Below are 6,000 nucleotides of genomic sequence, written 5' to 3'. Positions count from 1 at the left end.
AATGGGAGGGAGTTCCAAAATACTCTACAAACATGCTTTCTCAGAATGATAATATGAAAGATTCATCTACATTGACAATTTCCCCAGGACACGAGCAGTTCCCTGGGAGTGACTTAAGAGATTTAGGCCACCATCAACAGACTAACAGCTAACACACTGAAGCAGTAATGACTAAATGGTACTCTGAGTTATTAATGCAATTTTTAAAAGGGCCTAGCTCATTATGAGAATATGGCTATCAAACAAGGCAAATTTGGCTTCATAATATTTTGCACGTACTTCACGTATTTAATGCTTGAGGCTTGAAAAGCTGTAAATGCATTTGGCTTAGTATTTGGGCTTTTCTGGTATATTAGTTTTCTGTTATTGCTATAACAAATTATCACAAACTTCGTGGCTTAAAACAATACACATTTATAATCTCTGAATTCTGTAAGTCACGAGTCTAATGTGGGTCTCACCGGGCTAAAAGAAAAGTGTTGGTAAGGCTATATTTCTTTATGGAAATTCTAGGGGAGAACCTGTTTCTTTGCATTTTTTGACTTCTAAATATTGTCCCCATTTCTTGCCTCCTGCCACTCTGCTGCACCTTCAAATCCAATAATGTTGCATATCTCTGGTGCTTCTTTCTTTGTCCATCTTCCTCTGCCTACAGCCAGAAGAGGTTCTTACCATTTAACGACTCATGTGATTAGATTAGGCCCATCTGGATAACCCAAGATAATGGCTCTATCTCCAGATTTTGAAACAGTCATATCTGCAAAGTCCCTTGTGCCACATAAGGTAACATATCCACAAATTCTGGGGCCTAAAACATAGGTATCTTTAGAGATTATTCTGCCTGACACACTGGCACTGGGGAGAATGGGTTATTACAGATACTGTTAAAAGATACATGGCTGCAGGTCTTCTGAATGCTCCACATATACAGCCATTAAGGAAGACACAACATGCCAGAAATCTCTCCTGCTCAGTACATCCTGTTATACTTTTCCTCCATCTCTAAAATGAACCAGTTGGACTAAATGATCACTAGGTACACTTCTAGTTTCACAGCTGGGATGCCTTAGGTCTATATGGTCTATATGCATTGCTCCTTGAGAAATTTGGATGCTTCAGATTTCAGGGAAAATTAAAGACTCAGATGGGGGGAAATAGAAAAGGAACAGAAAGGTGCTACCTAGACCACTTGGACTGCAGTCTTGTGGTCTCTGCACTCACCAGTCCCCACACACAGTTGTGCTCCTTTGGCACTGCTGCTGTTTAAAGGCGTGAGCAACACTCTGGAGTCTAACAGACATAATCAGGACTGTGAGAGCTCTCACCAATTTGAAAGATAGTGGAAGGAACAATAGAAATTTACTTTAGAGAGCAGATAATTGGAGGATGGGATGGAGAGGGGATATGATAACTGCCTTTAACTATTTGACCTTATTGAAGAAAAGCAAGTCTTCTGCGTAGCTCTAGAGAGTCAAGGGTAGGACAATGAGTGGAAGGCACGGGAAGGTTCCATATAAGAGAGGATTTTCTTAGAGTAAAACAGGAAGAAAATGGAAGCAGTTGCTTGTGGGGCAGTAGATTCTGTGTGATTAGACTACATGATTGAGCTAGAGATACTGGAGAGGCAATTCCTTCACTGGGGGGCACTACATGTGGTGGTCCTAAAGATCCTCCCTACCACCAAATCCCTAGAAATGTTATGAATCTGGTACAGGAGAGATACTATTTCTATTCCTAATATAAGTAGATTGAGAAGATTATTATATAGAATGTGTGATTTCGGTTATACCTAGAGAGAACTTCCATTAAGCAAGGGTAGACTGCTTTGAGGCTACAAAAACAAAGGAAGTTCTTGAATACTTTAAGAGCTGAAATTACATCATTTTCAGGAATAAGAGGCCGACCAGAACTGTGACTCTGAAACTGCATCAGACTAGAGTTGTAACATCAAAACTCGGGTTCTCCCGAGTGAGCCAGTGCTGCTAGGCATGGAAAGATAACGAGAAGAGATTTTTGTGGATAAGGTTGCAGCAGAGGAGTTAGGGTCTACCATTGCTTGTCTCCTGCTTCCAATGATAAAAGCTATACTTTAGGGCTCCTGTAATGTTCCTTTAAGGAAACAAGCAGCTCAAATGCTGGAAAAAAAAGGAAAACTACTGATCTAGAGGAATATTCAGACACAAAAGTAGAGGATTTGAAATGAGACAAATCTAGAATCCTTTCTCCCACACTTCAGAGGTTGATTTGTAAGATTTGTAGTTTTTTTCAACTTGTGTAAATATCTACATATCATCACGTCTTGATATTTCAGCATTGGGTATAACTTTGTGGCATAGCCTGATAGAGAAGCACATGCATTTTTAAAATTTAAACAGTTATCATACTGTATTTCAGCAAAGTCAATAGACATGCCTTGTGAAACCCTGAGGCTTCATATAACTTAGATTAAAATCTGCTCCAGAATATAATGCCTTTTGCTAAATTCATTTGAACAATTCCTAAGTGCACAGTAGCCAATAAAAGCAAACTTTTGCAACTTTTAAAAATAAAAACTTCTCAAAAGATAAATGGCAAACCAGGGGGGGGAATACTTGCAACTCATCACAAAAATGTAATCTGTCTAATAATAAAGGGTTCCAAAACACTGATTAAAAAAACGCTCACAATCCAACAGAAAAATAGGCAAAAGCCACATATAAAGAGAGCTAAACTTTAAAAAGAAATACAAATCACATTTAAATATAAAAAGATGGCAAACCTCACTTTTTAAAAAAGCCTATCAAACCGGCAAAATCCAAAAATTTGATAACAGTACCTTGGTGAGCCTATGGAAATAGAAATTCTCATATGTTCTTGTGTGCTCTTCCACTGAGGGCTACTTGACAGTGCTTATCCAAATTATAAAGGAATATAATCTTTGTCACAGCAAACCTAATTCAGATAATTTTTCCTACAAATATATGTACATATACAAAAGGTTATTCATGACACTGTTGTTTATAATAACACAAAATTATAACAATCTAAACAGACTGGCTAAATAAGTTATGGAATCCATGTATGAAATCATATGAAGCTGTAAAGATAAATGCTTTAGCTTTGGGTGCACTGATATATCATTAGAAAATCTTTCAGATAAAGCAAGATGCAAATCATTGTGCCGAATAGCAGTCTATCCTACTTTAATGTATAATCTGTCAAGTGACATGTAATCTATCTATGAGGTGTTTGTTTTTATATACATGAATAAAATCTGAAAGTATACATACAAAGTAATAAAAATGGTTATTTGTGATTGGGTAGAAGCAACCAGGGAGAAGGGGACATGAATAGAGAGGAAGGTATTATATTATACTTTTTCTCTAGTTACATTAATCTCTAATCACCTTTTCAAAAATAAATGTAAAAAATAATTAAATAGTTAGCTCCTTTCTGTGCTGAGAAGATTCAACTCAACATTTACTTTTTAAAAAAGCAGCCTATTTTCTTAAAAAAAAATAAAGGTTGAGACCACTTAGAAGATTGCTATATTAAAAATAATAAAACCACAATTTCATGTAGGTGAATGAGAATTTAAATATGTGACATCTCCAGTTAATGTGGACAAAGTGAGTAATCATGAATTTAATTCTGAGCTTACAGGCAACCAAAGAAAAAAATGAAAAAAATATCAAATTATGTAATTCTTATCATCAGAATAAACAGATCCTACGGTATTTTTCATGATTTATTTTAACTTCCATAGCCTACTAGAATTTCTAGAGATGGAAACATTTTTATAAAATTTTAAGATGGTCCTTCCTTATCTTTAACAAATTATCCTATAGTAATTTGAACAATTGTTCTGTAGAATATGTAGCAGCTATTTTCACTATCTAGAATAAAATACATAAGGCTATTTTAGATGGTGAAAACAGCTAAGACTTATTTAACTCTCAGTACAAGTCAGGCAGTGTGAAGTGCTTTTCCCTCAATTGTGCATGCAGAACAACTGGGCACTTAACATACAAATGAAGAAACATAGAAATGATGAAACTGAGGCCTGCTGGTTTGGCCACCTGACCAAGGGTACACTGCTGTTAAGTGAAGATGGAGGCTGAACTGACAGCTGGTTTCCTGACCACTGTAAACGGGTGCTATGGCCAGCCCAGATATTTAAACCTGGGGCAGTACATTTAGGTGTTAGATCTGGGAAGTCTGGATCAGAGGAAACAGAGCAAGGAAACAAGTCAAGGTGAGCAACTGTCTCGTGAACAAGTACAGGCTTGGAATTTATATATATTTTTAAAAGTCCTAAAAATATTCTGATTTAGCTGGAGCAAAGTCCAAGCCTGGGAATAGCTGCCTTAGACTTTCTTTTGTGAATGTGTCACTCAACTAAGTTTTTAAAAGGAGCCAAAGAGCAGTGACTTCAAGGACACACCCTCGCTACAGCCCGCAGTGCTGCTGTTCTCTGTTCCTGGGGAAAGACGGACCCACACGCTCTGGCTACCACACTCTCAGGTGGCAAGGTCAACATTGTGTTTTTACAGGTTGGGGGTTGATTTCATTCAGCTGGAGGACCATCTCACCAACTGTCTCCCTCTGCAGACCTAGCCCGGCGATAGATGCGCATGGCACAGAGAAGACGGTCTGTTGCCCTTGCAAAGGTACAGAGTTGTCAATTTGGGCAGAAGAGATTTACATACTCTGAAACAATTAAAGAACCATAAAATGCAGTGCATAATCAAGGGCCAGATTGTGTGGTGTGGCTCAGTCAGTTGTGAGAAATCAGGGAGCGAATATGATAAAGCACAGTAAAAAAAAAAAAGAAACAAAAAAGGCTGTTTAAAGCCCTGAAGGTTAACAAATGAGAGAGAAGTCACACAGAACCTGAGAAAAGACCGAGGGACAAAAGTGGTATTTTTTCAGAGAATAAAAAAGGAGACAACAGGGGATCCATAGTGATCTGTTTGTCCATGCATGATTTCATTTGGTTTGATAACTTACTTTATGCACACACTCCGCTAAGCACAGGGAAAAACAGAGAAGACTAAGATAGTATCTGTATCATCTGAACATAAAGAGTTTACTTTCAGCTGGGGTAGGATCTCAGTCTGTTGAGAATGAGGATGGCATTCACATTAAGGACATAATGGCAGCCAAAGTAGGACAATTCACTGTATGGATGAAGGGTGAGTGTGGACAGAAATACAGAAGGTGTCTAAGGAAAGAAACCTGGGAGGTGAAACTGGGAAGGATTTTGTTCCAAGGCCAGTGATCGCTAACAAATCCAAATGAGGAAAGGGAACTTATGCCACAGATTAAATACAGGTCACCTACTGTATTATCAACTTCCTTCAGAAGAACTGGACAGGAAGTCCTACATAGCTAAAAGAAGAGCAGAAATTTTAGATACTTTGAGATGATCTGGCCGAATAAAGGCTGGTACCACACTCAATTCCACATGTTTTATAGCTTAGAGAGAAAGTATTGTGGGCCAGAAAGGGCTGTTCTGCTTCTGAGCCAGGACTCACAGAGACTGCTGGAAGTGCAAAGAGAAAATAAAAACAATGGAAGTTTAACATTAATTCTCTGAGTTAATGGAGAATATTCCAAATCCCCAAGTCAGAAAAAAAGAAAAAGAAAAGCGTAGGATCAGGAAGGTCCTGAGAATCATTCCAGACCTAATGAGGCCAAAATAAATAGACTTAGAGCTGAAGTCTATGCAGAGGCTTCCATACAGACGCATAGGTCTGTACCAGCTTGGGCACAGGTCACGGGCAGCAGTGCCTATGTGGATAACCAGCCAGTCTGTGGATAAGCTTCCAGACTTAAAAGGTTTATTCTCTAGAAATGTGTCTGTTTCCTTATGTGTATTACTTTCACTTGGGGCTTTGTTTTGTTTTCCTTCTACTTTTCTAGTAAACTTCCCCTTAAAAATGTTCCACCTTGTGATTAGAAAGCTGGAGGGCATAGAGGAGGTGGTGGCAGCTGCCAGCTCAGCTGGATAACACTCCC

This window comes from Manis javanica, chromosome 3, assembly GCF_040802235.1.
Source record: "Manis javanica isolate MJ-LG chromosome 3, MJ_LKY, whole genome shotgun sequence".
Taxonomy (NCBI): Eukaryota; Metazoa; Chordata; class Mammalia; order Pholidota; family Manidae; genus Manis; species Manis javanica.
Note: the sequence above shows the minus strand (reverse complement) of the source record.